General features: G+C 40.1%; 1 long non-coding RNA gene across 1 annotated transcript; it reads right to left on the reverse strand.

Annotated features, from left to right (window-relative positions):
- Positions 1 to 7697: 7697 nt before the first annotated feature.
- Positions 7698 to 15029, reverse strand: LOC144296425 (uncharacterized). Its single transcript, XR_013363544.1, has 3 exons — positions 14819 to 15029; positions 9108 to 9322; positions 7698 to 7987 (listed from the first exon to the last, which is right to left on the reverse strand). It is a non-coding gene; the product is annotated as an uncharacterized LOC144296425 (long non-coding RNA).
- Between the last annotated feature and the right edge of the window lie 41 nt (positions 15030 to 15070).

Raw genomic sequence — 15070 nt, forward strand, 5'->3', positions numbered from 1 at the left:
ACACATTCTTCTCAAGCGCACATGGAACTTTCTCCAGAATAGACCACATATTGGGTCACAAATCGGGTCTGAACCGATACCAAAAGATTGGGATTGTCCCCTGCATATTCTCAGACCATAATGCCTTGAAATTAGAACTAAATCACAACAAGAAGTTTGGAAGGACCTCAAGCACGTGGAGGTTAAGGACCATCCTGCTAAAAGATGAAAGGGTCAACCAGGAAATTAAGGAAGAATTAAAAAGATTCATGGAAACTAATGAGAATGAAGATACAACCGTTCAAAATCTTTGGGATGCAGCAAAAGCAGTCCTAAGGGGGAAATACATCGCAATACAAGCATCCATTCAAAAACAGGAAAGAACTCAAATACAAAAGCTCACCTTACACATAAAGGAGCTAGAGAAAAAACAGCAAATAGATCCTACACCCAAGAGAAGAAGGGAGTTAATAAAGATTCGAGCAGAACTCAACGAAATCGAGACCAGAAGAACTGTGGAACAGATCAACAAAACCAGGAGTTGGTTCTTTGAAAGAATTAACAAGATAGATAAACCATTAGCCAGCCTTATTAAAAAGAAGAGAGAGAAGACTCAAATTAATAAAATCATGAATGAGAAAGGAGAGATCACTACCAACACCAAGGAAATACAAACGATTTTAAAAACATATTATGAACAGCTATACGCCAATAAATTAGGCAATCTGGAAGAAATGGACGCATTCCTGGAAAGCCACAAACTACCAAAACTGGAACAGGAAGAAATAGAAAACCTGAACAGACCAATAACCAGGGAGGATATTGAAGCAGTCATCAAAAACCTCCCAAGACACAAGAGTCCAGGGCCAGATGGCTTCCCAGGGGAATTTTATCAAACGTTTAAAGAAGAAACCATACCTATTCTCCTAAAGCTGTTTGGAAAGATAGAAAGAGATGGAGTACTTCCAAATTCGTTCTATGAAGCCAGCATCACCTTAATTCCAAAGCCAGACAAAGACCCCGCCAAAAAGGAGAATTACAGACCAATATCCCTGATGAACATGGATGCAAAAATTCTCAACAAGATACTGGCCAATAGGATCCAACAGTACATTAAGAAAATTATTCACCATGACCAAGTAGGATTTATCCCTGGGACACAAGGCTGGTTCAACACCCGTAAAACAATCAATGTGATTCATCATATCAGCAAGAGAAAAACCAAGAACCATATGATCCTCTCATTGGATGCAGAGAAAGCATTTGACAAAATACAGCATCCATTCCTGATCAAAACTCTCCAGAGTGTAGGGATAGAGGGAACATTCCTCACCATCTTAAAAGCCATCTATGAAAAGCCCACAGCAAATATCATTCTCAATGGGGAAGCACTGGGAGCCTTTCCCCTAAGATCAGGAACAAGACAGGGATGTCCACTCTCACCACTGCTGTTCAACATAGTACTGGAAGTCCTAGCCTCAGCAATCAGACAACAAAAAGACATTAAAGGCATTCAAATTGGCAAAGAAGAAGTCAAACTCTCCCTCTTCGCCGATGACATGATACTCTACATAGAAAACCCAAAAGTCTCCACCCCAAGATTGCTAGAACTCATACAGCAATTCGGTAGCGTGGCAGGATACAAAATCAATGCCCAGAAGTCAGTGGCATTTCTATACACTAACAATGAGACTGAAGAAAGAGAAATTAAGGAGTCAATCCCATTTACAATTGCACCCAAAAGCATAAGATACCTAGGAATAAACCTCACCAAAGATGTAAAGGATCTATACCCTCAAAACTATAGAACACTTCTGAAAGAAATTGAGGAAGACACAAAGAGATGGAAAAATATTCCATGCTCATGGATTGGCAGAATTAATATTGTGAAAATGTCAATGTTACCCAGGGCAATATACACGTTTAATGCAATCCCTATCAAAATACCATGGACTTTCTTCAGAGAGTTAGAACAAATTATTTTAAGATTTGTGTGGAATCAGAAAAGACCCCGAATAGCCAGGGGAATTTTAAAAAAGAATACCATATCTGGGGGCATCACAATGCCAGATTTCAGGTTGTACTACAAAGCTGTGGTCATCAAGACAGTGTGGTACTGGCACAAAAACAGACACATAGATCAGTGGAACAGAATAGAGAATCCAGAAGTGGACCCTGAACTTTATGGGCAACTAATATTCGATAAAGGAGGAAAGACTATCCACTGGAAGAAAGACAGTCTCTTCAATAAATGGTGCTGGGAAAATTGGACATCCACATGCAGAAGAATGAAACTAGACCACTCTCTTTCACCATACACAAAGATAAACTCAAAATGGATGAAAGATCTAAATGTGAGACAAGATTCCATCAAAATCCTAGAGAAGAACACAGGCAACACCCTTTTTGAACTCGGCCATAGTAACTTCTTGCAAGATACATCCACAAAGGCAAAAGAAACAAAAGCAAAAATGAACTATTGGGACTTCATCAAGATAAGAAGCTTTTGCACAGCAAAGGATACAGTCAACAAAACTCAAAGACAACCTACAGAATGGGAGAAGATATTTGCAAATGACATATCAGATAAAGGGCTAGTTTCCAAGATCTATAAAGAACTTATTAAACTCAACACCAAAGAAACAAACAATCCAATCATGAAATGGGCAAAAGACATGAAGAGAAATCTCACAGAGGAAGACATAGACATGGCCAACATGCATATGAGAAAATGCTCTGCATCACTTGCCATCAGGGAAATACAAATGAAAACTACAATGAGATACCACCTCACACCAGTGAGAATGGGGAAAATTAACAAGGCAGGAAACAACAAATGTTGGAGAGGATGCGGAGAAAAGGGAACCCTCTTACACTGTTGGTGGGACTGTGAACTGGTGCAGCCACTCTGGAAAACTGTGTGGAGGTTCCTCAAACAGTTAAAAATAGACCTGCCCTAGGACCCAGCAATTGCACTGTTGGGGATTTACCCCAAAGATACAAATGCAATGAAACGCCGGGACACCTGCACCCCGATGTTTCTAGCAGCAATGGCCACGATAGCCAAACTGTGGAAGGAGCCTCGGTGTCCATCGAAAGATGAATGGATAAAGAAGATGTGGTTTATGTATACAATGGAATATTACTCAGCTATTAGAAATGACAAATACCCACCATTTGCTTCAACGTGGATGGAACTGGAGGGTATTATGCTGAGTGAAGTAAGTCAGTCGGAGAAGGACAAACATTATATGTTCTCATTCATTTGGGGAATATAAATAATAGTGAAAGGGAAAATAAGGGAAGGGAGAAGAAATGTGTGGGAAATATCAGAAAGGGAGACAGAACGTAAAGACTGCTAACTCTGGGAAACGAACTAGGGGTGGTAGAAGGGGAGGAGGGCGGGGGGTGGGAGTGAATGGGCGACGGGCACTGGGTGTTATTCTGTATGTTAGTAAATTGAACACCAATAAAAAAAAATATGTAAATAAAAAAAAAAAAAAGAAAAAGTCACCGTCGGTGGAAAAACTTTTTGGAGATTGATGGAGTGGTACAGCTTCTGAAACCTGGGGTTAATAAACCATCCCGGGTTATAAGAGGAGGATGATATGGCAGGAAAAAAAATAAGGTATCTAATATGAAAGACAAAATGAGTTTCTAGACGATAGCTCAGATTTGGGATAAATGCTTGGTTTTTTTTTCTAGTTCTGTCTGAATTCTACTATAAGTTCTTTCACAAAGTGGCAATTGTGATTTAAATATAAAACCAACAATTTGCTGTAATGAAATTTCTTGCCCCCATATTTGCCAATTGAGTAAGAGGTTAATGTATAAAGAACATGTTTCATTTTTTTCTCATGTAAATAGAAGATGTAGAAAATAATAATGTGAATCTGAAATAATGAAAACTTTTTTTTTTTTTTTTAGAATTCTGAAAAAGGAAAAACCCTTGATGTAGCCCTGTGGTTGGGAAAGATACCCTCGTTTCTTTTTCTAAGATTCAAAAGCAAGGCCATGAGCTGGAGCTATTTGCTCATTTGAAGTAAATTGCCTTGACAGTGCATAAGAGAGAGAAGAGCACTGAGATAATTGGGTTCAAAACAAGTGTTTGCTGAATGGAGACAGGAAGCTTTTTGTACAGATTAAAAAGTGTGTAAGTGAATGATTGGGCTAAAGGTTGTATTCCAGAAAAGATACAGGGAGGCATCATAATTCAATAGAGCATAAAGAGGAAAGAATATTTGGATATCAATTTGGTAAACACAACTACCAACTGTGTGCACAGCTCAGCATTTGGGGTGATTCAGGAGCATGTTGTAGAAGGCACCACTGCAGGAGCACCGTCTACATCCCCTTACCTTCTCAGAAGGTCACCTGCAGCTTTGGTGGGCAGTTTCCAACCACACTGAGGACTTTCACCCTCAAGCATCTGGGGCTTCTGCTGCAGGATGTTTTCTGGCTACCCTATTTGTGTACCTGCCAGGCCAGAAGTTGTGGGGTGGCATTAAAGCATTTGAACTTTAATACTTAAAGTACAGCCCATCTGGACTCCGTAAATGAAAGCTTTAATTCTCAGAGAAAAGGATTTGAAGGTCTGGGGGAGTTCAGAAAATCTCAGCTATAAGTCTCAAACAATGAGAGATAGGAGTTGGTGGATAACTGGTCCCTGATGGGACAATTCTGGGATGTGAAATGCAGTATTTCACAAGGACCCCAGCTGGAGTGAGGCACAGTTGCCCACGGTGGTAACTCACTTACTTAAAGGCTCTTCATTTGACTTTTGTTTTCCTTGCCTCGCTTCCCCAGAGCTATGATCTGCTTCTTTGGATCACTTCCCAAATAAACTACTTGTACCCGGATTTTTCCTTAAGCTCTGCATTGGAGAGATTCCAAACTAAGATATATGCTGAATAGATGTTTGGCAAAGAAAAATAGGGGGACGTTATTTTAAAATATTGGGTTTTAAAAACTTTGTAGAATTATTGAACATTTTGTACACCTGAAACTTACATAACACAATGTTAATTACACTTGAATGAAAAAATGGATTTTTAAAATTTGCATTTAGAAGCACAGAGTCTAATGGGAATTGAGGCTATTTGATGGAAGGGAGTGAGAGAAGGTTACAAAGAGAAATGTTGAAGGGAAGTAGCATGATTGCAACATCTGGGTGGCTCAGCTGTTGAGGGTCTACCTTCAGTCCAGGGCGTCATCCTGGAGGCCTGGGATCGAGTCCCACATCAGGCTTCCTGCATGGAGCCTGCTTCTCCCTCTGCCTGTGTCTCTGCCTCTCTCTCTCTCTCTCTCTCTGTCTCTCATGAATAAATAAACAAAATCTTTAAAAAAAAAAAAAAAGAAGGAATTAGCAAGATTTACTCCCAGACTGGTTGTGATGTGTCTGTCATTGAGTGGGAGGTTGTGGTGGAATGTAGCTCTCAGCTTTGGGGACAGTCACGAAGTTTGCATCACCTGAAATGATTGACAAGGAAAATAGGAAGAAAAGATTTATGGCGGGGGGGAGGGGAGAACCCCACAAGGAATAAATGTGTTTAGCATGTGAAGTCCATAGGATTTCTGGTCTTCCCCCTCAGCTTGTCGTATCAGTTTATCATTCTTCCATACAGGAGTGGTGAACATATTCACATGTACATCCACAGCTACGTTCTTTTCCTTCTCTTTAGAAAAAGACCAAGGTGGGGAAATGAAAGACAAAAGATCCTAATGTACTAAGGGCTCACTAACTCCAGAGTATGCCGTGTGCCGTGTGTGTGTGTGTGTGTGTGTGTGTGTGTTGTCTGCTTGCTTCAAACTTCTCAAGAAACAAACAAAAAAATGCCTTATTACAGAATAACACCTGCTATATAGTACAAGTTGACAAGGATACATTAGAGCTGTTTATTCTTATAAGTATCTTAATTTAGTTGAATCCTCTTGACATTCAATGATATCCATTAACCTAGGCTGTTTTTGAAACCGATGATACAGTCCTGTTTCATAATTTAAAATTTGTATCGTATTTTAAAACTCATTCCCCACTCAGGATTTTTATAAAGTTATATAGTTCCAGTTTGGATTAATAAGAAGGTTACCTTCCTGGAGTTTGTAACCCACAGCGCCTAGGTCTGCTCTCAAGGTTATGAGTTGAGTTATGAGATGACAGAATGACAACAGTAAAATGGAAGTGATTTTCCTAACCAGCCTCTCTCACCATCTGATGTGTGGAATTTTTTCCAGCTTTCGCAGCTGAGGCATTGCTAATTGTTGATTTGCATTAAGATTGTAAGCTCTGGCAAGCCTGAAATTCATTTTGGCTCATTTCCTCAGCCTCATTCCACAAATAGTATCTCCAGCCCCAAATGCTGAGGCCAAGGGAGAAAGATCCTGAGTAGTGTAAGGCACAACTTTGGTCTTTTTCTTATTGTAGAAAGATGCTTTTGATAGCAGTAAAAAAGAAGTCTAAAAATTAGAACATGTTCCCTTAGCAGTACCTTTTATGTGTCATTTTAGACCAAAGTCCCTCACATTCTGTGGAGGAGGGATTGAGTTTTTCCATATCAGGGCATTTTGGACAGAGAGAGGATTAGTCCTTTTGGGGGTATTTTGATCATTTCTTTCCAGCTTCTTTCAATTCTAGCAACACCTCAGAGATGGTGGCTATGTGGGAGGTCGATCTATGTTTAAATCAACACTGATTCAACAATATATTTAAGCCTTTCTTCAGAATTCATCATGTGGTGACAGCAAAAACAATCTCAAGGATAAATGAACATTTTTTGAGGGTGGGAATTTTTTTGATGCTAAAAATACTGCATTAAATGATCATGCTTCTCTGAGCTCTCATAAAGAGCTAAAGTGGACAGATTTAAATGGCATGATGTTTTTCTTCCTATGATTTCAGTTGATTTTACTAGAAATGGGATCAGGATGTCATAGGAAGGAGTAACACTGCAAACCCACTCCCACTTTTTCTTACTAAACACATGCAGTCTCTTTCCTAACAGCATTTAGGATAAGTAACAATTTTTCCATCTTAAAGTTAGCTTTTAAGAGCATTATCTATATTCAGAGATTTGATAAACACATCTAAGCTCAACTACCTACATCAATCACGATATACAATTTCATCTTTTCTCCTTTGCATTTTTTCCTAGACTAATGAACCATTATTATTTTATTTTCTTAATGAATGAAATGTCTTTAGATATCAAATTGGCAAATAATCCTATTTAGTGGCCAAGATATGGACAAAGGAAAAGATAAAAACAAGACAAACCATGCCCTCCTCCAAATGAGAAACTCAATAAAATATGGTTGGTTCAATGGATTCTGGGAGGAGAGAACTTTGAGACAAATAAATCACTGATTTATTACATGTTTTGAATTTCGAATTGCTTTGGGATAATATGGATGCAAATATAAACAACTGGGACAGCTCAGTGCTTAAAATATTTGTATATAAACAGGAAGAGAAATGGCCATAGTAGGGTTATTTATTTCTTGATGAAGAGAGCAGAAAATGATACTAAGACCTTGTGATCAGCTTTTGCAGATGCTTCAGTTTATAGTATAATGTTCATACCGACTGAAAAGGACTGAATTTGTAGACTGCACTTGAAGAATTCAGATTGGAAGCGGAACCGGGGAGTGGAGGTAGGAAATAATAAAGGATGATGTTACAAGTTATTCTTTGTTTTGTGATGAATCACCCCACAACTTAGTGACTTAAGCAACAATCATTTTATCATCTCTCATAACTTTTGTGAGTTAGAAATTCAAGAAGGACTCAGCTGGGTGCTACTGGCTGGGGATGTCTCATGCAATTGCAACCAGAGAGTGGTTGGAGCTGAAACAGTGATGGAAACAGGACTGGAGCAGCTTGACATTTGGCTGGACATTTCTCAAGGTGCAGTTGCAGTGCTTCTGCATAGGATCTTGTCCCTTGGGCTGGTTTGGGCTTCCGTACACGTAGCAGTTTCAGAGCGGTTAGGCAGCTTGTAAGGCCAGTGCTCTAGTGAGCAAGCAAGAAATGTCAATGTTTATGAGTTAGTCTCAGAAATCACTGTCATTTCCACCACATTCCACTGGTTATCAATAAGTCACAAACCTGCCCAGATTTAAAGGAAGAAGAAATGGAATCCATTTCTTGATGGGATGCCACATTTCTAGAAAAACACTGGAACAGGACATAAACTCTTAGATCTACCCTTGGGGAGTAAAGTCTGGCACAGGTGGCCAGGTAAAAGAAAAAAAAAGCAATGTGCTTTTTGTGTGCCTCACCTGTCCACTCAGCCAGGCACATCCTCCATTCTTGACCTCTTCTGCCCCTATGTCTTTTAATCCCAGCCTGCTCTGAATTGTTTGTGTTTTCATAGTTATGAATTTATGGATCCAAATCTGGAAGCTGTGGGTCCTGGCTCTTCCTGGATTGTGTCCATCTCAAATTCCGTATCAGCTCCCTCTATGGGTTCTGCTTCAGCTGCCTTTTCTCTGGGTGTTTTGTGTAAGCACTTGCTGCCTTAGCCCCTGTTGCCAAAGGATTTCATCCCTTTTCCCACATTGCTGGGTCAGTCCCTGTTGCCTCAGTGAATGCCGTGGGAGATTCAGGAGAATGGGAAGACAGTATTGACTTATGACTGGAGAAAGACATTTTAGCTTTTACATTTTGTACTAGCTGCATCTTTGAGGAGTTGGTGAAGCCAAAGCTAAAAAACAGACCAAAGTTGAATTCATGCATGAAAAGTTGGGCCTATAAGAACATTAAAGATATATTCCAGCCTGCATTTTACAAGTGAGGAAATTAAAGTCCAGTGAGATCTACTGATTGTCTCACAAATCCTAGTACCAGGGACTTGAATGAAGGTCTTCAGATTTCTGTGTAGGCACACACACAAAAAGTTTTATGTGCACCAAGCACAGTCATTAGCAACACATTGAATTTTGCTTTTGTTTTGTTTTGTTTTTAGAAGTAACTGTCAATAAATATTGAAATTCCTTTGTTTACATTTTTAACCTTCCAAAGAAACTCTTGGTATTTAAAATACAAGAACCACTTGGGTCTTGTTGAATGATGGGGGCAGACACTTTCATCTTGGCCTGACTCTGCAAGAGACTCAGGAATACCTGCTCACCTTGTGTTCCCTTATCCTTAGATTCTTCTGTCTGCTCTTAAATTTAGCTGGTACCTGAGGCTTGACATAGATCAATGGGGATCAACACTGGTGATGAATTCTCCTCCTGCTCTCTTGGACAAACTTGCTTCTGAGCTGCAGCCAAAATTTGGGACACTTTTGAGAGTCAAACTTCAGTCAAATGATTTCTTACTGCATCCCCAAGGTCAAGGTCTCTAATGGGGAAAGGTTGTGGGTAAAGAGTAAGCAGCTGAAGAATTCTAGAAGAATCTTCTCTCCTATCCCTCAAGGTTTTCAAAGTAGAGATGTCTAAAGGAGGGCCAAATGGTTCCTCAGGCAATATGTAATTCAATGTCCTCAGAAGATTCAGTGAAATACTGTATTATATTTAAATTTCAGACAGTTAAACACCAGTTACTTATTGGAGTGGCAGCAGATTATAACAGAGCAGGGCACTTTGGAATCAGATCCCAAGGAGCCCATTTTAGCCATACCACCTAATGTTTGGGTGAGCTTGGTAACAAATTTTCTTTTTAAAATTCTAGGTTCTTAGCCTATACAATAAAACCATGCCTGTTATGGGTTGAATTGTATCTCCTCCTCCCCTAATTCGTATGTTGAAGTCCTAATCCCTGGTACTTCAAATTGTGATTGTATATGAAGACAGGGTCTTTAAGAAGGTAATCAAGGTGAGGGGTGCCTGGGTGGCTCAGTCGGTGAAGATCTGACTCTTGGTTTGGGCTCAGGTTGTGATCTCAGGGTTGTAAGATGAAGCCCCAAGTGGGACTCCGTACCCAGCGAGGAGTCTGACTGGGATTTTCTCTCCCTTTCCCTCTCCTGCTGCCTGCCCACCCCCTACTCTTGCTCTCTCTTTCTCTGAAATAAAAAAATAAATACATCTTTAAAAAAAAGGTAATCAAGATGATATGAAGTCATATGGGTGGCTGTAATCCAATATGACTCTTGTCTTTATAAGGTGAGGGGATGAAGACAGAAACCCACATAAAGGGAAGACCTTGTGAAGACATCTGAAGAAGATAACCATCTATAAGCCAATGAGAGAAAACTTGGGAGAAACCAATTATGTTAGCATGTTCTTAGCTTGCGTTCAGTATGGTGAGAAAATTAATTTCCTTCATTTAAGCCACCCAGACTGTGAAACTTTGTTATAGCAGCCCTTACAAACTAATACAATGCCTTTAGAATGATTTTTAAATTTTAAACCACTACACAAATATACAATTATTACTGAAATAATGTTAATAGCTACTGTCTGGCAACATTTTGAACCTGAAGGAATTTGAGACTTGGGAAATTGGGTAGGTCCCAAAAGTACCCAAAAAGCTATGGAGATTTCTCTAAGACTCCAATAGTGTGTCAAAGGGTCATTTCTTACCCTGGGCTCATTAAATAACAAAACGCAAGGTGTTTTCTATGTCTGGTCATGTTCTAGGCTGTGTCAGGAAACCCAGAAGGAAGGAAAAAAAAAAAAAAAAAGGAAGCTTTGTTTTTCCATGCTCATACATATGGCTATCTTCTAGCCCAGAAGGAGAATCCAGTTTCCTTCTTACTACTCAGAATTCCCAAATATAGCTGAATTGGTATTCAATTTCTAAGAAAGAATTTGAGTTACGGGATGAAAGTGTGGCTCTTATTTAGAAAAAAAAAAAAAAAAAAGGAATCACCTTAGGTTTCATAAGGGGCAGATTAAATGCACTGAATTCTAGATGCTTATTTTTATTTGCATTAGACAGAAGTAATTTTTCTAGCCTATACTTTTCAACTCAATGTTTATTTAGTCAAGCTCCTGGAGAATTGGTCACTGCCCTGAGAGCATTAAGGGGTAAATTGAATACACAGAAAGTCATGAGCCTTTTTTTTTTTTTTTTTTTTTTGCAGTTGATATAATTTGTGTGGGACAGGTTGACAGTAGCCCAGCAAACATGCATCAAGTGTTTGCAAGGAAAAAAAGCACGTAGGGTAAAGCTGAAAGAAAAATTTTGCACTTTTGTTTTTCAGTCTGCACAGACCTCTTCTTAGGATCTGTGTAGGGGACTCAGTCATTTCTATTAAAAAGACTCAGAATCCGTATCTAAGGCTTCCACATAGATTTTAATTTTGTAACCTCTTCTTCCTTCCTTCTCCCCCACTTCCTAAACCACAGTCTATTTTCTTTGTACAAGTTTTCCTGACCTCTGGCCCCAGCAAGAGAATTGTAATTAGAACCCTGGCAAAAAGTATTATCAACTTGGAAGCTGAGCAGAAAAAGAATAAATTCTTAAGTAACTTTTGTGTGATGCCTTGATTTGTAATTCAGTTAAAAAAAACCAAAACTATGAGGATTAAAGCTCTTGGTTTGATAGTAATGAGCAATATAAAAATTATAGTGAATCAGAACAAGTTATCATCAGTGGAATGCTTTGATCAACCTAAGATGAAAGGCAATTTGTAACTATAAATGATTCCTTTTTAATCAGATTAATTGTGTTGCTCTGTTTTGGGGGTGAAAGCTGAAGCATCTGAAATTCAAGCTAGGTAATGATGGTAAACATTACTGAAGGAACAATTATCTTGCAGGGTTTGTCAGGGCATTTCATTTCTATCACTTACAGAAGCAATCATTTCATTAGGAGTTTTATCCCTAATTTCATTTTCTAAAAATGAATCCTTTAGAAAAAGATGAGTTAAAAGTGTTTTCAGAGAAGGCATAGGTCCAAAAAATGAGTTTCCAAGTTAGAACTGAGTGAGGTCAGGGTGAGGCAAAATATGCAGATACGTCAGGCTGGGAAGAGAGTAGCTGGGGCCATGGCAGAGGTGCAGGAGACATTCAGACTGGACTCCAACGGGCTAGACGTGGAGCTTCACTTATCAGTGGCTGTCGCTGAGGTGAATACTCTTTCTGCTGAGGAAATGCTGTTATCATCTTCCCTTCCTTCATCCCATATCTCTCCTCACTCAGTCAGGGGGAGCAGTCTGGTAACTGATGTTTATGGCTTTGGAAGACCCTCTGTTCTCTTAGTCTGTACCAAATGCCTGGATACAGATCTTCTGGGAGTTCCTAGGGTCTAAGGGTGGCAACCCATCTTGAAATGGCTTAGGAAGAGTGGTCCCTGGCCTAGATCAACACACCTGCTGAGCAGTGGCACACCAGTGGGAGTAGCTAAGAAGTCCAATGGACCAGTTCTGGTATTTATATACTTTTAAAATTCCTACTATCAGGGAGGCCCCTTTGAGTTTTGGTAGTTGTGCGCACAAAAGATATTAGTATTGACTGAGCCCAGATTGGTATTGGCATCGATAAACAAATGCTTCACTGACGACTAGTTTGTACCTTGCCTAATATACTGCCACCGAGTACATCTGCTGGAGAGCAGGATAGTAAGAGAGTAGACAGTATAAATCATAAGAAGCTTGGATAAGCACATGGATATAACTTTCCCAGGGAGACTCGGGGTGGCCTGGGCTGAAAATGGTGATATATTGATGAGTTTGAATTGTGTTAGCCAGCTTTCAGGGGCACATGAGATTGTTCCCTTTTTTGGTATTGTTGTTTTATTCTTATGACAACAGAAATATATGTCATTTTATTAGAACATTGAGGAAATTAAGATAAACAAAAGTAAAATAATAAGAGTGGACTGAGAACTTTTCATCTAAAGATAATCACAATACTATGAAGGGGATGTCACTTCTTCCTGGCAGAATTAATCACTTGCATGTCTGTGGGTGGCTTTTGAGCACCCTTCTCTTAGGGATCATAATGAATTCATTGTATTCCCTCCCCCCCCTTTTTTTTTCCAAGTATCTGTTTCTTTTTTCTAGATCATGAGTAACTTAATGGTGGGAGATAGGTCATACTGAGAGTTTCTAGATTGTTGACTAATTGACTGAGTGAGTGAATGAATGTCACTAGACTATTTTACTCCAACCTGATGGCATCAGTTGAGACTCTGAGTTTATGTTATAAAATTCAAATTGCTTAAAGAGGCTATTTTTTTTAAATAGTAAGCTTATTTTATTTTTAAAGATTTATTTATTTATCTTAGAAAGAAACAGTGAGTGAGCATGACTGGGGGGAGGAGCAGAGGGAGAGAATCTTCAAGCAGACTCCTTGCTGAGTGCAGAGCCTGAGGCAGGGCTCCATCTCACAACCTATGAGATCCTGACCCTAGATGAAACCAAGAGTCAGTTGCCTAACTGACTAATACACCCAGGTGCTCCTAAAACTGCAGGCATATTTTAAATGTTCCTCTCAAGTCCTTGTTCCCTTTAAAGCCTGCTTTCATGGTTCCAGGATTAGAGGAAGATGATTTGCCACCATTGTGGTGGCATAACAATGCTTAAGGAAGCTTGTCCATAACAGGCTTAAGGAATAGATCTTAGAATTTTATGTAAGGGAAGCCTCAAATGGAAGAGAGTTGGAGAAACCACTCCTTTCTGCTTCAGGTTCATACTGGAAAGGAGAGGAAAGACAGGCTGGGCGTATGCCTGTTAGATGAGTGGAAAGAAGTGCGGAGGACCATGGTTTTCTGTTTGATATCCCAAAAGGCTGCAGGGCTATGGAAAGATCCCTTGATACTGAAGTCCCAGGGAGAATGCAGCAGAGTCTCAGTATTTTCTACAGCCAACAAAAACTGGAGGCAGACCTTGTCATTGGCCAGCAAAGTGCGGGCATCACTGGAATGCCAGCAGAGAGGTTTATCCATGAGGTTCATACTCCAGAGGCCACAGCTATGAATGTTGCCAGGGTAAGCAGTGATCGAATGGACAACGGGCATCTGACTAGCAGCCAGAGGAGTCATAGAGCTCTAAGAACCTCTGTGTTCCAGAGCCACAAGGGCATCCAAGCTCTTTCTTTTTTTTTTTTTTTTTTAATTTTTATTTATTTATGATAGTCACAGAGAGAGAAAGAGAGAGAGGCAGAGACATAGGCAGAGGGAGAAGCAGGCTCCATGCACTGGAAGCCCGACGTGGGATTCGATCCTGGGTCTCCAGGATCGCGCCCTGGGCCAAAGGCAGGCGCCAAACCGCTGTGCCACCCAGGGATCCCCAAGCTCTTTCTTTTATTCAAACCCATACCAATAGAAGAGAGGCTTGTAGATATAGGAGACATTGACCAGATTAGAGGAAGTCAAGTACTTTTTCTCCCTACTAAGACCAGACAAAATTTAGACTTTCTCTGCATTTGAGTTCTAGTGTGAATAATTGTGCAAGTCTGGTAGTATGCATAAGAGGGGAATTTCTTGGTTTGCAGAACCCAAAGGGTGATAGGGAGATAAGCTAAACTGTGAGAAGGGTACAGTTTCACCTGGAGGCAGGAGCTCAGCTTTCTGCCTTCTTCACTAATCTCTGCTTTGCCACTTACCTTTCTCGCTACTGACCAGCTTCTTCATGTGAAGAAGTTTAACATTTTATACTTTGACTCTTAGAAGATGGGAGACCTCCCTCAAGTTTGTTTTGATCTTGAGTTCAAATTCCTAGGGAAATGCTTATATGGATCTAGTTTGATCAGATGTCCCACTTGGACCAATCAGCTGTAACCTTAGGGATGCTATTTTCAATGGCCCTCTACCTCTTGGATCAGTTGCATACTCCTAAACCAACAAACCATGACCAGGGAGTCAGGGACATGTAAATCCAGGATGGTTTCCATGGTAGCCATGGTTGGAAGGACAGTTCCCAGGAGTAAGTAAGATATTGAAATAAAGTACCACTTGGACAACAACATGACATGAATCCTCTTGTCGGCATGTGCACTCTCCAGGACATTCTGGGTTCTTGGGAGCAATGGAATGTTTGGTGGCTCATGCAGAGAAATCCACAATAATTATACCAGCCTCCAAGACGGACCCAGTGATTCCTCCCACACGAGGTGTTACCACACGTTGAATCTAGGCTGGCCTGAGTGATAAATAGAACACAGTGGAGATGATGGTGTGTGGCTTTGGAAGCTGGGTCATAAA

This window comes from Canis aureus, chromosome 24, assembly GCF_053574225.1.
Source record: "Canis aureus isolate CA01 chromosome 24, VMU_Caureus_v.1.0, whole genome shotgun sequence".
Lineage (NCBI taxonomy): Eukaryota > Metazoa > Chordata > Mammalia > Carnivora > Canidae > Canis > Canis aureus.